This window comes from Rhinoraja longicauda, chromosome 3, assembly GCF_053455715.1.
Source record: "Rhinoraja longicauda isolate Sanriku21f chromosome 3, sRhiLon1.1, whole genome shotgun sequence".
NCBI classification, from domain to species: Eukaryota; Metazoa; Chordata; class Chondrichthyes; order Rajiformes; family Arhynchobatidae; genus Rhinoraja; species Rhinoraja longicauda.
Window position 1 is genome coordinate 54,720,346 of NC_135955.1, and position 25,641 is coordinate 54,745,986.

Below are 25,641 nucleotides of genomic sequence, written 5' to 3' on the forward strand. Positions count from 1 at the left end.
AACCCCAAGACACAGACCCTCACCCCCCCTACACACACCCAGAGGGACGGAGACCAGCAGCAAGACAGAGACAGGCAGCGGCAGCAAGACAGAGACAGGCAGCGGCAGCAAGACAGAGACAGGCAGCGGCACAGAGGTGAGAGACCGGGGTAGACTGTGTGGAGCACCTAGGGTTGCCAACTGTCCCGTATTAGCCGGGATATCCCGTATTTTGGGCAAAATGAGTTTGTCCTGTATTAGGCCCACTGTAGGCCCCGACACTGTAGGCCGGGACAGTGTTCGGGGAGCAGGGCCGAGTGTGTTCAGGGAGCGGGGCCGAGTGCGTTCGCCTCCCGGAGGTTGCAACCCGCCTCCCGGCCCGGATGGCCGTCATTGGTGGAGCGGGAGCATGTGGCCGCTGGCTGGGTGAGGCCATGTGGGGCGCGGGCAGTGACGCCCCACACAAGCTTAATCCGGCCCTGCATAGAACTGGTTAAAGGTCTTTAACCAGAAATATTAACGCTGTTTCTCTTCTCAACTTAAAATGAACCCAGGTGTCTGGCTATATTTTAATGATCACCGACCGACCACCCCCCCAATCATCCAATTTGTGAGCATTTAGGAGTCAACTTGCTGTGGCTTGCAAATTATCATTCAATCTTCAGGCCAAACAATTATTGCACGTTACAAAATATGTTTATCAAATCCCAAATGTAACAAATCAGGAGCGTGGGTAAGACTGACCTACTGAGTATTTCCACAAGTTTCTGATTTAAAATAATTCCAGTATCGGTAGTTTAAAAAAAATAAATTACTGTCAGTCCGCAACCAGCTGACAAGACCATTAAATCTTGTGGAAGAGCTGTTTTATCCAATAGACAATAGGTGCAGGAGTAGGCCATTCGGCCCTTCGAGCCAGCACCACCATTCAATGTGATCATGGCTGATCATTCTCAATCAGTACCCCGTTCCTGCCTTCTCCCCCTACCCCCCTACTCCGCTATCCTTAAGAGCTCTATCTAGCTCTCTCTTGAATGCATTCAGAGAATTGGCCTCCACTGCCTTCTGAGGCAGTGAATTCCACAGATCCAAACAATCAAACCAGCTGAACTTGTTCTTGTAAAACCTGTGAGATGGGTTATGGATTTCACAACCTTGTCACTGCTATTCTACACATTCTGCAAGTGCACCAATGCCCAGAGCATGGGGTTTGGAGCTCTGACTCGGTATAAAATCAAAACCGAATGGGTCCAATTCAAACTAAATCCAAGTCGGAGAGTTACAACATTTTGACTCCAGACGGAGATGCAGGCTTGCCAAGCTGCATCAGAGTTAGACTTTACCTTCCAACGTGCCAGGTTTTGAATAAACCTCTTGTTGCTTTTGTCATCATGAAAGCGTCAAGCTTAGAAAAAAAACAAATTCATGCAAACATGGTTTCCCAGAGGGAACAAAGTCACCAAGTGAGCTTTTGTTCAGGTGAGTCAATCGTGAGTTATAAAATACCCACATGAAAGCTTAATCTCACTCCTACTTTACTGGTCAGTTTATTGAACAGCAGGAAACATGTTGAATAAAATCTCAAACAAAAATAAATGTTAAAAAAATACTCCATCAATGTCTCATTTGGTTATTAAGTACTGCAATTAAAACCAGTCTGCATTAATTAAGCTTTCCACAGCAGCAAGACGGACCTTTCACCTATTTATAAATGCGACCATAATTAAAGATGTAGATATTGGAGCTGGGCTGGAGGTATTTAAAATTCTGTTAGGCTGAATCCCACAGGGACCATGTTCCTGAAAAACCCAAATTTAAAACCACGTAACTCGAAACGTTAAGTCTATGCAAAATAGAAGCTAGGGATCCGGCACTAAGATCCAATAATCTTACTTTTTGATACTGAATATTTAAATATAAATAATGGAATTAACTGTCTATTAAAATCTTTATCCACAGCAATAGTTGCTGGCTATCAATCTTGATACTATAGAGAAATCTCAAACTGCAGGGAGGTGTGCAGCCAAAGAGAAGGAAAGATAGCACATCCAAGTGATGAGAGGCTGCGGGTTCCGGCTAGTTTGTCAACACATGCATCAGCTGGTGTCAGTCCTCAATGCTCCAGGGTGAAGAGCTGTGCTTTATGGTCACACTACTCACCCCTGTCTTCCCAGGCAGCTTCTACACACTGAGCCATTCATTGTTGCGGGAGCGCCAGTGGAGGATTGGAATTTGCATTAGGCTATCGACACTGAAGTGGGAGAAATGTTATTCTGCGCTGGTCCGAGGAAACAGATGAAACCCTTCGCGACTGCTTTGAGCTGGTTGTCCGATCCATATTCAAGGGATCTGTTGCTAACCTCGATGAATATGCCACTTCTGTCACAGACTTCATCAGCAGGTGTGTAGAGGACTGTGTACCAAACACAACGTCACATGTATTCCCTAACTGGAAACAATGGATGAACCACGAGGACAACTCCCAGGTGAAGTTCAAGTCTGCGGCATTCAAGTCAAACAATCAAGTGGTACAAGAAAGCTATCTTCGACTTTCACAGAGCCATTAAGAATGCCAAGAGGGACTTTCAGTAAAAGCTGGAGTCTTGAGCCAATGACATTTATTACCTGTCGGTTGTGGCAAGGCTTGCACGCTGTAATGGGCTAAATAGTGAAGGCCTGCAGCATGGACGGCAACAGTGGGTCCCTACTGAGTGATCTCAATGCATTCTATGCCCACTTTGAACCGAAGGTCAGTGGTGGAATGCCACGCACCCTCCCAGTCTCTGGTGCACTGGTACCAATGGTTACTGAGGAAGGTGAGAGATCAGCTTTCCTGAAAGTGAATCCACGAAAACCAACTGGTCCAGTTGAAGTCCCTGGCCGCGTCTTCAGGATCTGTGCAAATCAACTGGCAGATGTATTCAGATACAGTGCATTCAGAACGTATTCAGACCCCTTCACTTTTTCCATATTTTGTTAAGTTACAGCCTTATTTTAAAATGGATTAAATTCATTTTTTTAATCATCTATCTACACACAATACCCCAGAATGAAGAAGCGAAAACAGGCGTTTAGAAATTTTTGCAAAGTAATTAAAAAGAAATAACTGAAATATTACATTTACATAAGTATTCATACCCTTTGTTATGACACTCAAAATTGAGCTTTGGTTCATCCCGTTTCCATTGATTATCCTTGAGATGTTTCTACAACTTGATTGGAGTCCACCAGTGGTAAATTAAATTGATTGGACATGCTTTGGAAAGGCACACACCTATCTATATAAGGTCCCACAGTTGACAATGCATGTCAGAGCAAAAACCAAGCCATGAAGATGAAGGAATTGTCCGTGGACCGCCGAGACAGGATTATGTCGAGACACAGATCTGGGAAAGGATATAAACCAATTTCTGCAGCATTGCAGGTCCCGAAAAGCACAGTGGCCTCCGTCATTCTTAAATGGAAGAACTTTGGAACCACTAGGACTCCTCATATAGCTTGCCGCCATACCAAACTGAGCAATCGGGGGAGAAGGGCCTTGGTCAGGGAGGTGACCAAGAACCCGATGGTCACTCTGACAGAGCTCCAGAGTTCCTCTGTGGAGATGGGAAAACCTTCCAGAAGGACAACTATATCTGCAGCACTCCACAAATCAGGCCTTTATGGTAGAGTGGCCAGACGGAAGCCACTCCTCAGTAAAAGGCACATGACAGCCTGCTTGGAGTTTGCCAAAAGGCACCTAAAGGACTCTCAGACCATGAGAAACAAGATTCTCTGGTCTGAAGAAACCAAGATTTAACTCTTTGGCCTGAATGCCAAGCGTCACGTCTGGAGGAAACCAGCCACCGCTTATCACCTGGCCAATACCATACCTACAGTGAAGCATGGTGGTGGCAGCATCATGCTGTGGGGATGCTTATTAGCGGCAGGAACTTGGAGACTAGTCAGGATCGAGGGAAAGATGAACGGAGCAAAGTACAGAGAGATCCTTGATGAAAACCTGCTCTAGAGCGTTCTGGACCTCAGACTGGGGCGGAGGTTCACCTTCCAACACCCTAAGCATACAGCCAAGACCATGCAGGAGTGGCTTCATGACAAGTCTGTGAATGTCCTTGAGTGACCCAGCCAGAGCCCGGACTTGAACCCGATCGAATATGATGTGGAATGATCAGCCATGATCACATTGAATGGTGGTGCTGGCTTGAAGGGCCGACTGGCCTCCTCCTGCACCTATTGTCTATTTCTGAAGGGACCTGAAAATAGCTGTGCATCGACGCTCCCCATCCAACCTGACAGAGCTTGAGAGAAGAATGGGAGAAATTACCCAAATACAGGTGTGCCAAGCTTGTAGCGTCATACCCAAGAAGACTTGAGGCTGTAATCACTGCCAAAGGTGCCTCAACAAAGTACTGAGTAGAGGGTCTGAATACTTATGTAAATGTGATATCTGTTATTTCTTTTTAATGACCGCAAAAAAATTGAAACACCTGTTTTTGCTTTTTTATTATGGGGTATTGTGTGCAGATTGATGATAAAAAAAAGAATTTAATCCATTTTAAAATAAGGCTGTAACGTAACAAAACGTGGAAAAAGTGAAGAGGTCTAAATACTTTCTGAATGCACTGTATCTTTAATCTCTTACTACTCCATTCTGGGATCCTCAACTGCTTCAAAAAGCACCATCATCCCTCGTCAATGAAAAGTAAGGAAGTAGGGTGTAATGACTACTGTCTAGTAGTTCTGACATCGCAGACGACTCCACTGTGGAGGCCCAAATCACAAACAATAATGAGACAAAGTATAGCAAGGAGATGGAGAACTTAATTGCATGGTGTCAGGATAATGAACTCTCCGTCAATGTCAGCAAGATAAAGGAGCTAGTTATTGGCATCAGGAAGCATGGTGGAGTAAATGCCCCAGTCAGCATCAATGGTGCGTGCGGATGTGGAAATGGTTGAAAACTTCAAGTTCCTTGGTGTTAATATTACCATTGATGTGTCATGAACCAACCACATTGATTCAACAGCCAAGGCGGCACACCAATGCCTCTACTTCCCCAGAAGATTGAGAAAATTGGGCTTGAGTCCAATGACTTAAACTTCTCCAGATGCACCACAGAAAGCATATTGTCAGGTTCCATCACAACTTGGTTTGGGAATAGCTCTGCCCAAGTCTGCAAGAAACTGCAGAGTTGTGGATGCAGCCAAAGTCCATCACACACACCTGACTTCTCACCACTGACTCCATCTGCACTTCTCGCTGCCACGGAAAAGCGGCAAAAATACCAAAGACTTGTCGCATCCTGTCCATTCCTTCTTCCCCCTGTCTCCATTCGGTGGAGGATACAGAACTTGAAATTGCACACTACCAGACTCAGGAACAGCTTCCCTTCCATTATCAGGCTTCTCAACAGTCCTTCCATAAGCCAAGGTACTGTTTGATTCACCCCTACCCATTGGACTTTGTCTAAGGAACTGTTGCGCCACAATACTAAGAACTATATTCTACACTCTGTATCTTGTCCTCTGGTCTATCTATTGTACTTGAGTGTGACTTGATTGTATCTATGTACTAGACCAAGTGGACCCGTTGGGCCCAAACCTATCCTGCATTGGTGCAGCACCCTCTCTTACCCCCTTCCCTCTCCCCCGCTCTATTCCCCCTCAACCCTCCTTATCCCCCTCAACCCCCCTTATCCTCCCTCCTCCCTCCCCCCATCCTCCCTCCTCCCTCCCCCCATCCTCCCTAGGAGATAGATTTAAACTTTAAAATGTGAATAACTTAAAATATATAACACCGATTTCAATTAAACTTCTTCCATTAGCACCAAAAGGACGACGGTGAGTAAGGTGGGCCTAAAATTGTCGCGCTATCGTGTACCGTTTTGGCTGTAGTTCAGGAACAAACAAACAAAAGTTTTAGTATATAGATGGTATATTGACCTTAGTTTAGCTTAGAGATACAGCATAGAAACAGGCCCTTGGGCCCACTGAGTCAGCGCAGACAAACAATTATCCATACACTAGTTCCATCCTACACATTAGGGACAATTTTACAGAAGCCAATTAACCTACAAATCTGCATGAAACCAGAGTACCCGGTGAAAACACAGTCACAGGGAGTCACAGGGAGAACGTACAAATGCTGTACAGACAGCATCCATGGTCTGGATTGAACCCAAGTCTCTGGCGCTGTAAAGCAGCAATTCTACATGCAAAACAAAGCTTTTCACTGTACCTTGGTACATGTGACAATAATGAACCCAAACACAGCAGCGTACAGTAGTGGGGTGAGTGGGTATTCGTGCCAGAATAAATGTTCAGCAAGTTACTGCACTAGTTTGGAATATTGGTCAGGTTAGGCAATGTTTACATGAATTATTGCAACTTGAAACTAACCAAATACAGCTGGCTGTATTTTACTGTCACCACCTAACTAACTGCCCCACCCCCTACCCACCCACCCCATCCCAATTCCCAAATCATCAAATTCTTGATCATTATGAGTCAACGTGCAGTGACATTTCAAACTAACATGCAATACTCAAGCCAAAAAATAACTTCATGTTACAAAATGGATTTATCACTAATCCCAATGTACAAATCAGGAGCAAGAGTAACTCACACAGCCGATCCTTTCAGCCTGCCCCACCATTCAATAATTTCTTGGCTGATTTCATTGTGACCTCAATTCTGCATTCTGCCCATCTATTCTCATCTTTTACTCCCTTATCAAGAATCTCCCTATCTCCACCATTCCTTGAGGAAGTAAGTTCAAAAGTAGCTCTGGTATTGGTGTTGCCTCAGCTCAGGGATTCTCGTTTCATCCTGAGCTCAGGAGCCTTCAGCGCAGAGTTTGCATGTTAATTCTGTGGCAACGTAGAGTTACATTGGGTGCCCCGGTTTCCTCCCACATACAAATGTTACTTTGGAAAGTTAACTGGCTACTCTGGTTAGCCATACTCCACCATTCAATCATGGCTGATCTCTCTTTCCCTCTCAACCCCATTCTCCTGCCTTTTTTCCCCCATAACCTTTGACACCCTTACTAATCAAGAGTTTCTCAATCTCTGCCGTAAACATATCCAAATGACTTGGCCTCCATAGCTGTCTGTGGCAGTGAATTCCATAGATTCACCACCCTCTGACTGGGGAAATTCCTCCTCGTCTCCTTCCTAAATGTGTTTTTTTATTCTGAGGCTGTGCTCTCTGGTCCTAGACTCTTCTACTAGTGGAAACATCCTCTCCACATCAACTCCATCCAGGCCTGGTCTCTGGTGTTGTAATAAGTGCATAAAGACTCAACTCCATAAGATCCTCCTCCTTTTCTTCAATGGCCCACTAAAATACTGCAACTGCAACGTATGCTTTTCAGTTGAGAAGATCTTTTTCAGAAGTATTTAATCATATTGGAGCACGTAAAAGTACTCTTCAAGCTCCAGATGCAATGTACTGAACATGGCTGTGCTACCTTCAGTCATCTAGCTTAGCAGCAATTGCGTATTGAACAGGAAGCCATCTGCAGAACTCTGCAGACTTGGATTTTCAGTATAGAAAGGGGCTATTTAACATTATTTTTTTGGAATGATCTAACAAAATGTCACCAGACTTGCTGAAGCATTTGTTTGCACGAGTCAGTACAAATTGTCACAGATTCAGCATCTGTGAGGTCTCCCAATTTATCCTCCTCCCCACAGTTGTGGGTGATGAGATTATGAACTTGTGACAAACCTCTTTAACCGCAGAGTTTTAGAACTTCAGCAGGAATTTCATCCTCCCATCGCCTTGCTGCACATGGCCTTTTGGCTCTTTGACAGAATCAGGACTGGATTGACTTCTGTGAAATGGAATCAAGGGCTCTCATGATAATAGCAAAATTGCTGTTGGGATGTTCACAATGTTCCTTTCAAGAGGTATTGATTACTTTCCTTCCCTTAATAAATTCACCACATGTTGGCTGATGTGGGTAGCAGTCTTTGCTTAACATAGGAAAAGAGTGAAGATCAAGACTACAAACCCAGCATAACATTGCTCACCTCTGCACTTAGTTTATCAGGCCTGCCTCCAGGTTCTGGACCACACACAGGAGGCAATCCAAGACTCTGAAAAGAATACTGTCAATGCTGCGATCACAAAATCTTCCAAATCTACTGGAAGAACAGGCAAACAACATCGGCATCCTTTCCGAGATAACATCTCCAGCAATTGGAGACATTAAATACAATCAATTGGTTCCAATGGGCAGACTACGTTGTCCACATACCTGATTGGAGTCCCAAAATGGATACACCACTCCCATTCTGGACTCATCAGCCACTTCAGAACTAGATTGGAGGCAAGTCATTCTTGATCCCAAACAACAGCCCAAGAAGAATCACCACTGCTGAAGGTTACATTGCTCACATCGTTTTCTTGTAGGGATGAACATTTTTATTCTGATAATTAGTTATTTCCAATAATTCCAAAATAGATTTTACAAATCTTATTCCAGCATGAACACAACTTTCATGTCTTTGTTTTTCAGCAAAGACTACCAAATATCCTTTTAATACTCCTGGTCTTGCACAAACCTCACAACTCTAAACTTGGTATTGGTATCAGTTTACTTAATTATTGGTGTGTTTACCAAGATGCATCTTGCCCGGGTTAATTTTAAAAGTGGTTAAATGGATTTTTGTGCAGAGTGTGGGCATTCTATGAAAATGTACGGGAGATGCATATCTGGTTTCTGGGTTGCATATGTGGGTTGGGAGCCTACTTTAAATGTAATCGCTGATGGCCATAAACATCGTGAAAATTCCCACGCTTACCTGACCGACAAACTGTCGCCTCCAATGTCCTGACAGTAAATAAATTGGTTAAACACAAGTATTTTATGGTATCTTCAAATGACTTTACTTAATTTAATATTACGTGCTTCTAAATGCATCTAAGACAACCCAGCAAACCTGGGGACAGCATACGACAGCGCCCGCAATAAGCAACGATACCTGGCGACAAGCCAGCTGTTGCCGAGAAATTTCATACCGGTTGATATCTCAGCGACGCGCCGAGATCCACTACGATTCTTTGAAGACTCCTCACGATCATGCCCGCGACACCCCGGCAACAGCCTAGTCGCCAGCAGTCGCCTTAAAATCGCCTAAGTGGGACAGGCCCTTTTTGGGCCAAAATGCTTCAATAGAGCTACGACTTTGGCATCTGCTTGACAACACGGCAAAGTGCTCAAACACATTTTCCTTATACAAAAAAAGCAATTCAATCAATTACCAGCGCATCAGAATGTTCTGAATTAACAGCAATGTAATGGATGATGTTTCTGACATTGCAAACAAATAGCACTTGTGACACAGTGACACTTTATATGTGTTCTGCTGAGTTGCTTTGCTCCAAAACTACTTCTTGCTTTGAAATAGGTGGAGTGGTGGATGGACAGCAGAATGGCTCTGCGTGTAGTGCTACTGTCTCACAGTATAACAGAACAGAGTTTGATCCTGAATTTAGGTGCTGTCAGTGTGAAGTTTTCATGTACTGGCCATCATTTCTGCCTTGTATAACTTTTCAATATACACTTTGCTATTTAAAAAATCTCTTGGCTCAGATCCTTGCTTTGTGTTCCTGAACTTACTTGTGTCAGGATGTGAAAAAGTATACATTACTCTCTGTACAAGGCCATTTGTTTATCTTACTACATATATTTGATTGGATCAAAAGATTTTACTGTTCTTTCAGGTTACTCTTTTAACCCAATTTGAGGTGGACAGCACTCGAGCATGAGAATTTGCACGAAGGAACGAACGACTGGGCCTTGTTGCTTGATGATCTAGTCTGGAAAACATAGCTGACCAATGCACTTCCTCCAATATTTTTAACCTAATTTCAAGCCTCTTGTTTTCATCATCATCTTAGAAAATTTCCTTCTGTGCCCTTCCTAAATCACCAATCTCCTAACTAATATTTCTATTGTCATCAATTTTCGTTTGGGTTTAAAATAAATTTGAGGCATATATCTCTTAATTCTATTGACTTAGTATTGCACTGATCATTGTTTTGGGCTTGCGTCCAGAGACACAAGCACTGATCAGGCTTATTCTACTTTATCCCTGGTAATTCAATTACAGTACATTCTATTCTATTAGTGCTTATTGTCGAGCAGAAAAGCTTGAAAGCCACCTCCATGTGGCACATAGTGGTTTCAGTGTGGTGCCATTCTTGCTTTTTACCCACCAGTGAAGCAGATTGGTCAGTGTTATAAGGTAACAGGCGAGAGGGGTTACTGGTCCTGTAAGCAGCACTGTTGGAGCTGGGGGAGGGGTCTGTATTCTAGGGCTTTCAACTAATGTTGCTGACACCAGGCCCTCAATTACAATGAGGTAGAAACACACTCTGTTTTATGCAGCAACTCCTCACCCCATCAACTTAATATTAGCGGTAGAGGGCAAATGGTATTTCTGACACTCAAGGAACAGTCGAGAGTGATAATTTCAGGAAAAAGCTCAGGGAACAGAAAACATTTGACCTGCTGCCACTTCGCTTTGAGATGCCAGCTCCCGTCTTGACTCCCTGTTGCTCTTCATCGTGAAATTAGAGTCAAACAGAGTGGAAAAAGGCCCTTTGGCCCAACTTGTCCATTTATAACTGTGCTAGTCCCATTTGCCTGCATTTGGCCCACATCCCTCTAAACCGTTCCTATCTATGTACCATGTAGGAAAGAACTACAGACTCTGGTTTATATCGAAGTAACTCAGCAGAACAGGTAGCATCTCTGGAGAAAAGGAATGGGTGACGTTTCGGGTCGAGACCCTTCTTCAGACTCAGTAGTTGGGGTCCGTTGCAGGTGTGGTTGAGTGAGGCCCGGGGCTGTGGGAGAGTCAGAGCAAGGGCCTGCTGGTGCCGGCACATCGCAGCCAGTGTAGAACACAGGGTTCTATCTATGTACCTGTCTTCATCCGGAAACTGGTTCCATATAGGCACAACCCACTGAGTGAAGCAATTGCTCAAGTCTCTTTTAAATCTTTCCCCTCTCCCCTCTCATTCAGACTGTTCTTCCCTGGGGAAAGGACCGTGACCATTCACCTTACGTATACGTCTCATGATATTGCATGCCTCCATAAGGTCAGCCTCCTGTGTTCAGGAGAAACAAAAAATACCACTCACCACCTTTCAGTGTCCAAAACAGCTCCTCCAGGTGAGGCAGAGATTCACACGCACCTCCTCCAAACTCGCCTGCTGCACTGGGTGTTCCTAATGCGGCCTTCTGTGCCCCAATGAGACATAGAAAACATAGAAAATAGGTGCAGGAGTAGGCCATTTGGCCCTTCGAGCCAGCACCGCCATTCAATATGATCATGGCTAATCATCCAAAATCAGTACTCCGTTCTGGCTTTTCCCCCATATCCCTCGATTCCCTTAGCCCCAAGATCTAAATGTAACTCTCTCTTGAACACATCCGGTGAATTGGCATCCACTGCCTTCTGGGGCAGAGAATTCCATAGATTCACAACTCTCTGGGTGAAAAGGCTTTTCCTCATCTCAGTGACCAAGCACAGACTAGGCGATCACTTTGCCAAATACCTGTGCTAAGATAGCCATGGTCACCTGTAGCTCCCAGTTGCTAGTTTCTATTTCCCACCCCATTCCCACACCGACCTGTCTGTCCTCGGCCTCCTCCTCTGCTAGAGCGAGGCCACACGCAGACTGGAGGAAGCACTTCACACTCCACCTCGGTGGTTTACAACCCAATGACATGAACATTAAATAATCTCATTTCAAGTAACCAACTATACAACCAGATCATCTCACAGATACCCTTCTTTCCAACAACATCACGCCTCTTCTCTCATCTCCTATTAGTATGAAGAATGGTCTCGACCCGAAATGTCACCCATTCCTTCTATCCAGAGATGTTGCCTGTCCCGCTGAGTTACTCCAGCATTTTGTGTCTACCTTTAGTGAAGGGACTGACTGGTTGGAAGGATTGAGCAAGTAATGTCAGAAATTAAGGTGGTCAGAAGTTAATGTAGAAACTGAAAAACTAGAAAAGGATTAAGAAGTCTTTTTTGAAATTATGTAGTTTCTTGTTTAAGTAATTGCTAATATTGTGTGAAGTTCATTCCTACCACACGTTTTCAAAAAACTGTTTCCATTTGAAATAATCACTTCTGATATTACTCACTCCTTCCTTCCACCCAATTGCCTGCCCTGTTCCTTCCCCAGCATCAATTAGTCCTCTCACCCATCCTCTCATCCACCCAACCCCACCAATTATTGGAGGAAAAAAAAGAAATAGGCCAAAATCTTAGTGGGACAACTGCAGAAATAGCTAGTTTTGATATAGACAGAAAGAACAAGCGAGTTACCTAAAGTTGGAGAATTGAACTGTCCGAAAGGCTACAATATGTCAGCTGAAAGACATTGTGTTGTTTGTCAAACTTGCACTTGACTTTATTGTAAAAGTGGAGGAGGTCACCGACAGTTAGGATAAAGTGAGAATGAGATAGAGAATTAAAGTGCAGACGATGGCCAGTTCAGGGTATCTCCTGCAGACGGAGTATAAACATACTGCAAAGTGATCATCACATCTGCATCTGTTTTTTTTCGATATAGAGCAGACCACACAGAATAGAGTATACACGATTGGAAGTACAAGCAAGTTGTTAGGGCACCTGTAACCCCGCATGGTGAAAGAGCAGGTATTGCATCTCTTGCAGATGCAAGCGAACATGCTACCAGACAGTGACACAAGAGACTGCAAATGCTCAAAACTTGACCAAAAAACAAAGTACACAACAAACTCAACAGGTTTGCAAGCATCTGTGGAGGGTATTGGACAGATGACACTCCTGGCAAAAGCACTTTCCCATACATTTCCTACACAGATGGGTTTTTCCAGTATTGTGTTTTTTATGCTACAAGCCAGAGATTGATGGGGACAGAAGAGTGAACAAGGGGGTTGCGAGAAGAGCGAATCTTTTGAAACATAAGAGGGGAGGGGAAAACATGCCTGGTGGTCGAATCTTGCTGGAATGATGCGAATTGTGTAGTATAATCAGTTGAATGCAGAGGTTGGTAGGGTGGAAGCAAGGCCCAAGCAACACTATTCATGTGCCATCCAGGAGGAAAGGGCGAGCACAGCACAGGAGTGAGAATAAATCAGACTCCGATGAATTCCTCCTCCATTTTCTCTACAACTGAATTTCCCAATTCTGATAAAGCATCTTTGAACTGAAATTTTAACTTTCACTCCCCGCATATGCTGCATGATCACGTGTGGCTGCGCCTAACGGCTGCGGCTCTCTGGCAGTCTGTTTGTCTTTTTTTCTTTTTTTTGTTTGTGTCGGTGTTGGGATGGTTTTTGTTTCTGTTTTTGGCTGTGTATGTGTGGGTGTGGGGGGGGAAACCTTTCTTTTATTAGGTCTCTTCCCCGGGGCGCAGCTCGGCCGCGGGACCTTCCATCGGCCGCGGGGCCTTACATCGCCCGGCGCGGCTTGGCCGCTGGACTTAACATCGCCGGCGCGGCTCAGCCGCGGGCCCTAACAGTGCCCGGCGCGGCTCGGCTGCGGGGCCTTCCATCGCACGGTACGGCCGCGGGACGGTTCAGCACTCGGTGCGGCTCGGCCGCAGGGCCTTCCATCGCCCGGTGCGGCTCGGCCGCGGAACGGTTCAGCGCCCGGCGCGGCCGCGGGGCCTTCCATCGCCCGGCGCGGCTCGGCTGCGGGACTTAACATCGCCGGCGCGGCTCGGCCGCGGGACATTTCAGTGCCCGGTGCGGCTCGGCCGCGGGACGTTTCAGTGCCCGGTGCGGCTCGGCCGCGGGACTTAGCAGCGGCCGCGGGGCCTTCCATCGCCCGGCGCAGCTCGGCCGCTGGACTTAACATCGCCCGGTGCGGCCGCGGGACGTTTCGGTGCCCGGGGCGGCTCGGCCGCGGGGCCTTCCATCCCCTTGCGGGGGCTGTGCGTGTCGTTTGTCTCGGTAGGGGTCGAGCTGCCTGTCTGTGGGTGCGGGGGGAAGAGAGTGGAAGTTTTGTTGCCTTCCATCACAGTGAGGGAGTGTTTGGAGTCACTGTGATGGATGTTTGTGTTGGGGTCGTGTGTCCTGTGTTCTTTTCTTTTTTTGCTGTGTCTTGTGACTGCTGAAATTTCGTTCGGTATTTATACCGAATGACAATAAAGTTCTGTTATGTTATGTTATGTTATGTGTTGAGGTTTTTTTTTCAGTGTTTCCTCTATTTCCTCTATGTCTTGGCTTTTTGAAAAGTTAACCAAGTATGACATCAAACAAAAAAAGACAACTGCTGATGGTCATGCGCTATTAGTAATAAAATATCACTTCCACAAATACATAAAATCAAAAAGCTGAAAAATATTATCTTGCTTAAAGTGCCACCGTCTCATAAAATAGGTTTGACAAATTTGCTTGAATTTTTTTTGCATCCATTTAACTATGATATTACCCATTCCGACTCACCAAGATTTTCAGAAGATAGGCAAATTTATAATGCAATTCATTCATAGATCACTATTATTGAATTATATGGCACAGAAAAAGGCCTTTTGAAAAAGGCCCTCCATGCTGGCAAAGAGGTCCATCTAAGCTAGTCCTATGTCTTTCTAAACCTTTATCGATGTAAATTTCCAAATATCTTTTAGATGTTGCAAGTGTATCTGCTCCACAGCTTCCTCTAGCAGCTTGTTCACATACATATTCCTCAGATCACTTTCAAATATTTTCTCTCTTACCTTAAATCTATGCCCTCTAGTTTTAGACATCCCTGCCCTCAGAAAAAGATTGTGAGTATCCACCTTATTTATGTGCATGATTTTATGTAGCGTTATAAAAAGCGTATCCTCAACCCACTATGCTCCACAGAAGAAGAAAAAACAGCCAGCCCATCTCTTCTCATAACCCTTACCTTCCGGTCCTGATAATATCTTCATGAATCTTTTCTGCACCCTTCCCTGCTTAATTATATCTATCCTATAGCAGCCTTCTTTACCACTATCTATCTAGGTCGGCATTTTCAGAGAACTATGTACCAAGACCGTTGATCATTCCGCAACACATTCCAGGATCCTACCATTTACTGTCCATATCCTGCCCTAATTTACCAAAAAGCAAAACATCTCACACAACTCCAAGTAAATTGCATTTGCCATTCCTTGTTCCACTTTCTCAGTTGACTTAATTCCTGTTGGATGTTGGACAATATTTACTGCCCACTACACAAGCAATTTTGGTGTCATCCGCAAACTTACTCACTATGTTATCCAGATTATTAATATAGAGGTTAAACAACAGTGGACCCAGCACGAATCCCTGCAATACACCCTTAGTCAGAGGCCTACAATCTGAATAACAATCTCACTCTACTACCCTTAGTCTCCATCCACCATGCCAATTTTGTACCCGAATGGCTGGCTCACCTTGGACCCCATGTGATCTAAACTTCCAGACTAACCTACCATGCTAGATCAAGGCCTTGCCTAAGTTCATGTTGACAACATCTACCGCCCTGCCCTCATCAATCCTCTTCATTGCCTCTTTCAAAGTCAGTCATAACTATAGATCATGGTAAGAAATCATTTGGCCTAACTTATCTATGCCGACCAAGTTATCTAACGAAGCTCGTTCCAATTGCCTGCATAATTTTAAAATTATATGAATCTTTCTGCAAAAATCAAAAGAAAACTTGCCAAACCTGGACCGGTGGAAGAAAAGCTACCCAGCCACCTCCAGCATGAGATCCATTGTACTCAGATACATGTCAACATGTCTTAACTTGTACTTGGATATGCAGTTTAAACATTATGAGGGCAACTGCTTCCACTACCATTCGGGATAATGGGCTCAAGATCTCCGACACCCCCTGGATGAAGAATATTTTCCTTACCTCTTGTATAATTCTTTCATAAATTGATTTCAATCTATGCCCCCTTTCTTCAATTTCTTATTCTCGTCAGTTCTTCCAAAGTACACTGTTTGACACCACTCCATATTGAACTGTATCTTTCCTGTTCCTATCATCCATGTTCATCAGTATGCTTTGTAACAGTCACAAACATAATTCTGTTCTTACACCAAAACCTGAACAAAGTGTAAAGTCGAAGGTATTTATTCACAAAATGCTGGAGTAACTCAGCAGGTCAGGTCAGGCAGCATCTCAGGAGAGAAGGAATTGGTGACGTTTCGGGTCGAGACCCATCTTCAGACTGATGTCAGGGGGGCGGGACAAAGGAAGGATATAGTTGGAGACAGGAAGATAGAGGGAGATCTGGGAAGGGGAAGAGAGGGACAGAGGAACTATCTAAAGTTGGAGAAGTCGATGTTCATACCACTGGGCTGCAAGCTGCCCAGGCGAAATACGAGGTGCTGTTCCTCCAATTTCCGGTGGGCCTCACTATGGCACTGGAGGAGGCCCATGACAGAAAGGTCAGACTGGGAATGGGAGGGGGAGTTGAAGTGCTCGGCCACCGGGGGACCAGTTTGGCCAATGCGGACCGAGCACAAAAGTAATCTTTTCAAACTGAACTCCTTAGGGCAGGCGCTTCACTGCAAACAAGCCCCCCTGTCAATTGTTGCAGCACCAAATTTGCACACAATGGTACAGGCTCCCATTTTACTTCGCGATTTTCTTGCCTGGTATTTTCTTGTGTCTTCAATTCTTTCAAAAAAGTACAGAAAAATCTATTTGCAAGGGATTTATAGCTGCAATAATATTAATTCACAAAGGAAATTTAAACTGTTTCACCCAAAGACATCTTTTAAAATGAGCTGATAGTTTTCATTTTTGAAAGACTTATCCCTGTAATGAAAGCTGTATGAAGAAACCTCATCCATTTGTAATCTCATTAAAAGCTCAAAGACAAAGACAACTAGCTTTAAATATAGTTCGGACGGATCAATTTTGCAGTCTAAATTTTGCAGTCTAAACAAGATTAATGCACCATTGTGCAACATAACATGGTGGTTTGGGCTAATCAGTGCAAAGCAGCATTCAAGCCACAAAATGACCACTGTACCAAAGAGTGAATGTGACCTGTTACCTTAGATATTCAATAGTATTACTCAAGATCAAATCCATTACAATCAACATCCTGGGATAATATTTACCACAAATTCAACTAGAGCAGCTGTATATCTGCTCCTGAGAGCAGGTCAGATGCTCAGTTTTCTTCAGCTAAAAATGTATCACTCAAAAGTCCAAATGCTCTCCACCCCACAAACAGGTGGATTGCAATATTCCCAATATGGTTGGACAAATTCAACAAATTGAAACCAAGTTAAATGCAGTTTGGTTGAATGAGTATTTAATCACCACCTTAATTATCTGCTCCCTCCACATGTGCGAATATGTGTCTTCTGCGTGCATATAACACAGTCAAGGTTTATGACAACATATCCAAAAAATTTAACATCTAACACCTCAATTCCAGTACCTTCAATTCCAGGAGCCCCTCAATTTCTCACCAGAGTTTCCATTGATATTTCAAGAATATTTAACAAAGTGAGCACTGGTCCTATACAAACTGGGGATTTAATAATGGAAAACAAGATGGCAAGTAGGTGAATTATAAGTATTTTTAATGAACATTTAATAAAATCAGGAAAAATCACATGTACCTTGGAAGTGATACAGAGCAAACTGTTGGAGCTGATGAACTTTGTTCTTGAGTCTGAAAAGAAGTGGCTATTGGGAAAGATGAAGTGGTTTTAATATTTAATAATTCCCCAGTTGTGTGTAGGTACCATTAGACTGGAACAAAGCAAATGTTACTCCTTTATTGAAAAGGGTCAGAAGATGGAATGCAGGATACTATAGGCCAATTAGTTTCACTTCTGCCTTTGGGAAAATATTAGAAGCCATAATTCAAGATGTTGTAGCAAGACACTTATGAATACTCAAACTAGTTGGTAAAGTCAGCATGGCTTTGTGAAAGGTCTATCATGTTTGACCAATTTAGTAGAGCTCTTTAACATATCTTTAAAAGGGAAGTAAGTAAACACCCAATTAAGGTGCCACAAATAATATTGCATAAAGTAAAAGCTCATGGAAGTATTGACATGGACAGAAGATTGGGTGTCTTAGAAAACAAAGAATAGGCATGATATGGGTCTTTTCTATTTAGCAAGATCTAACAAATGGTGCACCAGAGGGATTGGTGCTGGCAGTTTCAACAAGTTATATAAATGATTTGGATGAAGCACCAATGATATCTTTGCTATATTTGGTGATGACACAAAGATGGGAAGGAAAATAAATTTTGAAGAGGGCAGGGATAGGAATACAAGCGAGTAGGCAAACATCCTGCAAATGAACTACCCACTGACTAGAACTACCCACTGACTGAGGGCACTTGATTGTAGTTGGGGATCTGCCTTTAATTATGTTTTACTTTTATTTATTTACTTATTTTTGTTTACACAATTGCCGATTACCTCACAGGATGGCTGATGCATAATGAACGAGAGAATCCTGAACCATCTGACATGTTGTAGATATGTATGGGCCTGCGCCTTGGAAGAATGTAGAGGTTTTGCTGTCAAATTGTGCATTTGTATTTGTGATATGATGTATTGTGAACACATCAGCTGCAAAGGGGTGTCCAGGGAGGGTGGGTGAGGGTTATTTTTGTTGTTATATATAAAGAACAAAATGGAGGGGAATGTAATGCATTACTTTTTTTCGTATTGTATCTTTCCTTCAATAAAAAAAAAAAAAGAAAAAAAAATGGAATATTATGTGGGGAAAATGTGATACCATCCATTTTGGCAGGAAAACAAAAGCACATTAGTTAAATGATGGGAGATTGCAGAAAGATCTGGATGTCCCAGTGTATGACTCGCAAAAGGCTGATATACTATAGACAATAGGTGCAGGAGTAGGCCATTCGGCCCTTCAAGCCAGCACCGCCATTCAATGTGATCATAGCTGATCATTCATAATCAGTACCCCGATCCTGCCTTCTCCCCATACCCCATACCCAAATGACTCCGCTATCTTTAAGAGCTCTATCTAGCTCTCTCTTGAAAGCATCCAGAGAATTTGCCACCTCTGCCTTCCACAGATTTACAACTCTCTGACTGAAAAAGTATTTCCTCATCTCAGTTCTAAATGGCATACCCCCCATTCTTAAACTGTGGCCCCTGGTTCTGGACTCCCCCAACATCGGGAACATGTTTCCTGCCTCTAATGTGTCCAATCCCTTAATAATCTTATATGTTTCAATAAGATCCCCTCTCATCCTTCTAAATTCCAGTGTATACAAGCCTAGTCGCTTCAGTCTTTCAACATACGACAGTCCCGCCATTCCGGGAATTAACCTAGTGAACCTACACTGCACGCCCTCAATAGCAAGAATATCCTTCCTCAAATTTGGAGACCAAAACTGGACACAGTACTCCAGGTGCAGTCTCACTAGGGCCCTGTACAACTGCAGAAGGACCTCTTTGCTCCTATACTCAACTCCTCTTGTCAAAAAGGCCAACATGCCATTAGCTTTCTTCACTGCCTGCATGCTAACTTTAAGTGACTGATGAACAAGGACACCCAGATTTCTTTGCACTTCCCCCTTTCCTAACTTGACACCATTCAGATAATAATCTGCCTTCCTGTTCTTTCCACAAAAGTGGATAACCTCACATTTATCCACATTAAACTGCATCTGCCCACTCACACAACCTGTCCAAGTCACCCTGCATCCTCATAGCATCCTCCTCACAGTTCACATTTCCACCCAGCTTTGTGTCATCCGCAAATTCGCTAATGTTACTTTTAATCCCTTCATCCAAGTCATTAATGTATATTGTAAATAGCTGCGGTCCCAGCACTGAGCCTTGCGGTACCCCACTAGTCACTGCTTGCCATTCTGAAAGGGACCCATTAATCCCTACTCTTTGTTTCCTGTCTGCCAACCAATTTTCTATCCATGTCAGCACCCTACCCCCTATACCATGTGCTCTAATCTTGCCCACTAATTTCCTATGTGGGACCTTATCAAAGGCTTTCTGAAAGTCCAGGTACACTACATCCACTGGCTCTCCCTTGTCCATTTTCTTAGTTATATCTTCCAAAAATTCCAGAAGATTAGTCAAGATTCGTAAATCCATGCTGACTCGGAATGATTCTGTTACCACTATCCAAATGTTCCGCAATTTCTTCTTTTATAATTGACTCCAGCATCTTCCCCACCACTGATGTCAGGCTAACTGGTCTATAATTTCCCGTTTTCTTTCTCCCTCCTTCCTTAAAAAGTGGGATAACATTAGCTACCCTCCAATCCACAGGAACTGATCCTGAATCTATAGAACATTGGAAAATGATCACCAATACGTCCACGATTTCTAGAGCCACTTCCTTAAGTACCCTGGGATGCAGACCATCAGGCCCTGGGGATTTATCAGCCTTCAGTCCCAGCAGTCTACCCAACATTTCCTGCCTAATGTGAATTTCCTTCCTACTGATCCAAAAAATAACTGGGAAAATTAATGTTATTATTTATTTCTAGGGAAATTTAACAGAAAAGTAGGATATTATGCTTCCATTATATATACAGCACTTGGAGTACTGTGTACAATATTGGTGTCCTGATTTATGATTGCCAATGGTTTGGAGATAGCTCAGAGAGCACTATTGGTCCAATACCTGAAATGACAGGTTGCACTATGAGGAAGGTTGGAGAGACCAAGCTTCAATCCATTGAAGTTCGGAAGAGTGATTGATATATGCAAGGTCCTGAAGAGTCCAACAGTGGGTGCGGACAGAATGTTTCCTCGGGAGAGAACCAGCAACAAGAGTTAATGTTTAAAATTAAGGTGTTGCCCATTTTTGACAATAAGGTAACATTTTATTCTTCCAGTGGGACCTGATCCTTGGGACTCTCTTCCTCAAAAAGCCATTCAATCAGACTCTTTGAAAGAAGTAGATAGATATTTGGTAAGCAAGAAGGTTTTGGTTTAGTTTAGAAATACATCATGAAAACAGGCCCTTCGACTTTCTGTCCATGCCAACTATTGCTCACCCATTCACACTAATCCTATGTTCCGCTTTCTCATCCACTCCCCACATACTAAGGCCAATAATTTAACCCTTAAGTCATGTTGTCACAGGGAGGATGTGCAAATACCCAAAAGGGTGAAAAGGTATCACCGGTAGACTGGAATGTAAAAGGAGGTTACAATCAGGACTGCATGATCATATTAAATGGCAGAACAGGTTTGAGGGCTTGAATGGTCCACTCCTGCTCCCAATTCACATGTTCATATCAACACATTATCCAAATCCCAATACACAAAAAAATGGCACCTGCAACTTTGTAACTGTATATTCACTATTTATAGCAGTTTACCATTACTTCCAACAAGGAATCATTGGAAGTACTGCCTTTGTCAGTATTGCCACACTAAATGATTAAGTACTTTAAATTATGAAATACAAATACATAAAAATGAATACAGGTCAAGTTCCCTATAAATCAAAAAATGATTTTTTCCCTTTTAATGACATAATTTACTCCAGCAAGCAAATTGCTACAAAGCCATTATTCAAATTCAACATGAGGAATCAATGTCTGATGGTCAATTTGCACAGTGGCCAGCAAAAGTTTAATTAAAACAAAGTGGGAATATAAAGCATGGTGCTAGAAATTCTACTGCAATAAAATAACTATGGGAAACCAATCTGCGAGGCATGATGAGGCAATGAAAGCAGGAACAGCTCAGACCCCTCTTCCCTTCCTGCTCTTCCACATACATGACATTGCTATTCCACAGAAGCACCCAGACATGCACACCAATGTCCAATGATGCACAATATCTGAAAACCAACAAATTTAATTGGTATGTAAATGAAGCAGCGGGGTGGCACGGCGGTAGAGTTGCTGCTCTACAGTGCTTGCAGCACCGGAGACCTGGGTTTGATCCTGACTACAGGTGTCTATATGGAGTTTGTACGTTCCCCCCGTGACAGCGAGGGTTTTCTCCGAGATCTTCGGTTTCTTCCCACACGCCAAAGACCTACAGGTTTGTAGGTTAATTGGCTTGGTAAATGTAAAAGTTGTCCCTAGTGGATGTAGGATCGTGTTAATATGCGGGGATCGTAGGTCGCGTGGACCCGATGGGCTGAAGGGCCTGTTTCCGTGCTGTATCTCTAGAACGAAAACGTCTGATTTAAAGGGCATCTTCCGAAACAGGACCAAATCCAAGATGTCTGGTGCTGGGAACTAGCTTCAACTTGATGTACCAAATATCATCACTGGTCAAAACTACCACATCCCTACTCATTGATGCTACTTGCTCAACCCACAAGTCAAAAACAAGCCCCACCTTAGTCCTGAGGGTCTGATCTTCCCTCATCCACTCCATCGGTAGGTGAAACTCCTGCACTCTGCACAATCCGTCTCCTCACCTAATCCAATCACACAAACGTTTTTTGTCCACTTGTGGAGTGAGTGGAGACCTTTCAACCGCGTATCTAATATAATTTTATGGTATTAGAAGCTCAAAAAAAATGTATTGATCTGAGCAATTAATGTGCCTTTCAGAGTGCTGAAGAGTTGCTAGGCCAAAACAATTTTTGTCATGGGTTTTATTACAATAAAGTTACTTTACAATGGAAAACTTTCCAAATTAACAGCGACACAATAACGTACAATTTAATTAGAGACTAGAAATAAATTGAAAGCAAATCAGTTGAATAGTAACTTGATGTTCATTTTTCTTTCTCCTTAGTGCTGAATTATGGTAATGTGGGTCAGTAGTCACCCTTTAAAACCTAATACAAACGACATTTTTTCACTTTTCAGATTGAAAGCAGGTGCTAACAAGCTATTTGACCAACCACTTCCAAGGATATCATATGGTAATCAAATGCAGTAGTGCTGCAGGCAGACTTAAACTACTAGAAAACCTTGCATACCCATTTCACTGCGGTTAGTCAATAGCAATCAGGAGCAACAATGCTGGTCGATTTTCTTCTCTCCCTGAAGTTGGGCAGCAAAGGCAGATGCGGCACCATTAATATTGGCACAACTGAGATCAATTAACTCAGCAGAGACAAAGGCACAGCTTCTTAGTTATAACCAGCTGAGATGCAGCTATGTCTGAAGGGCTTTAGCCTCATGAAAATGCCTTAAATTAATCTCATTAATGAAAAGATTTGCTTATTAATTTTCAAGCTCAATCAGAACAAATGCAGAATTAGGCAAAGAACAGATTTATTTCATCTGAAAAGCCATCTTTCATTTCTTAAAATTACTTTTTGGACAGGTTTTACTAAGGTAACCACTCTAAAAATGGATTGCATTGCAACAACAATTGTACGAGTTTAAAACTCTGGCAACAGATATTTTCAGGCCTTCAATTTCTCTTAGTCCCAGTGGCATCAACACCTTTAAAAAATAATCTTGCACCATCAGAAAACTTCTCCCACTTTTAATCTAACAAAGATCACAAGTGTACAATGTTGTTTGGTATGAGCCAATGGAAAATCATGATACTCAATAACTATAAATAATGCAAATCCTTCTGTAATCTCTGTATGACAGCTGTACAGTGGGAAGCTGTATGACCTCAATATTGCATTCAGTTGGCCATGGTGCTAATGGTGTGTCTCATTATTCTTCTGCAAATGTTACAATTTCAGACGAGTGATTAAAATTCACATATTACAAAGTTGCTGTCAGACTTTGTCTCAATGTAGTATCTCAGATAGTATCTCAATGTCTGTGTCACTTTCAATGCAGGGAAATTACTGTATTCATATGAATTATGAAATAACTCAGCACTAACGTCTTGTCCATTTTCTTCTAGGTATACTTTCAACAATCTGATGTTTCAAATAGTTTAAATTTAATCCATATTTTTCAGCATTCTTAATCTAATTGTCCTCCTCTTCCTGAATTTGATATTAAAATCTTATGGTATATTTCCTTCTCAAACTTTTCAATATTAATCTCACAGCCCTATAATCTAATTGGTTAAGACGACACGTTGTGTTGCCTATTCAGTCAAATCTAGCTTTCATAAAGAGACCTTTTCAGCAATTTGCCACATGAAAATTTTAAATCCTAAAATGTGGAAGATAGTTAGATATCATGATGGTAAAAATTATAGGGAATCACCCGCTTAGATCACTTGTTTGCGTGAAGCTTGCTCTAAAAATGCGGATAAAATAGTTTCAATAAACAACTATGGCGAAATCAATTATATAGTTTTATACCCCCTCCCATTCCCAGTCTGACCTTTCTGTCATGGGCCTCCTCCAGTGCCATAGTGAGGCCCACCGGAAATTGGAGGAACAGCACCTCATATTTCGCCTGGGCAGCTTGCAGCCCAGCGGTATGAACATCGACTTCTCCAACTTTAGATAGTTCTTCTGTCCCTCTCTTCCCCTTCCCAGATCTCCCTCTATCTTCCTGTCTCCACCTATATCCTTCCTTTGTCCCGCCCCCCTGACATCAGTCTGAAGAAGGGTCTCGGCCCGAAAAGTCGCCCATTCCTTCTCTCCCAAGATGCTGCCTGACCTGCTGAGTTACTCCAGCATTTTGTGAATATATACTTTTATACTGTTGACATTAGAAACGAGATACCTACATGACAAGATTTCAAATAGGTTTTGGGATGAGACAATTACATTGAAAAAACTGAGATGGTTGCTGCTTATTAACTGACCTGAATAGATGCCTTTAATGAAGAACATTTAATTTCTAGTGAGTTATGGGTCTTTCCTGGTTAAATGCAGTATGATCCTATTTTATACACTCCATTTATGTAACAATTTAGCAGGTTCTATCCGTCATCCTTAACAATTGATCACCAAATCAAACAAGTGCAAGAGACAGAACACCAGTCAGTCTCACCAGTCAGTCCAAAAGACAAACACACCTTCTAACAGAAACAATGCACTCTTTCCATTTTGGTATAATCTTATTTTCTGCTTATAACATTGTCTCCAACATATGTTTGAGACCAAACAAAGATAACATGATGGAGACATAAGAAACTGCAGATGCTGGAATCTTGAACAAAACACAAAGTGTTGGAGGGGTTTCATGGGGAAAGAATGGATAGGTGATATTACAGGTCAGTACCTTTTTTCGGAAAGTTAAGATGATCATTCCGAAAAAAAATGTACTCAGCCCACAAGCTTGGTTCCGAGCGTTTCTTAGGCAGAGGAGATTCACCTGGATGTTTCCAGAATGGGATTACTTTAGTTATGGGAAAGATGATATAGGCTGGGCTTGTGTTCCCTGGAGCAAATGAGGCCGAGTGATAACCTGGTGGAAGTATAAAAGAGAAGCGTAAGTATGGTAGATAATAAAAATCCTTTTACTATGGCGGAGGTATCAAACACAAGTGGGCATGGGTTTGAATCAAGCTGAAGCAGTTTTCAAAGAGATTTGCAGAGAATATATCTTGCTTTTAAACATAGAGAGTAGCTGATAGCAGGAACAAGTTGTCAGAGGTAGTGGTGGAATCAGATACAATTACTACATTTAAGAGGCATTTATTCAGATACTTAGATAGACAAGGCGTAGAAAGATATGGACCTAATGTAGGAAAATTAGTTCAATGCAGATGGGCAAAAAAGTTAGCATACTCTTAGTGGGTCCCGTTTCCATGCGGTATGGCAGCAAGAAACAGCTTCCTTCAGAAGTGAAGACAATA

General features: G+C 42.8%; 1 protein-coding gene across 1 annotated transcript in view; it reads right to left on the reverse strand.

Annotated features, from left to right (window-relative positions):
* dapk1 (death-associated protein kinase 1) overlaps positions 1-25,641 on the reverse strand; it is a 151,236-nt gene that overhangs the window by 113,777 nt on the left and 11,818 nt on the right. The window lies entirely within an intron of this gene.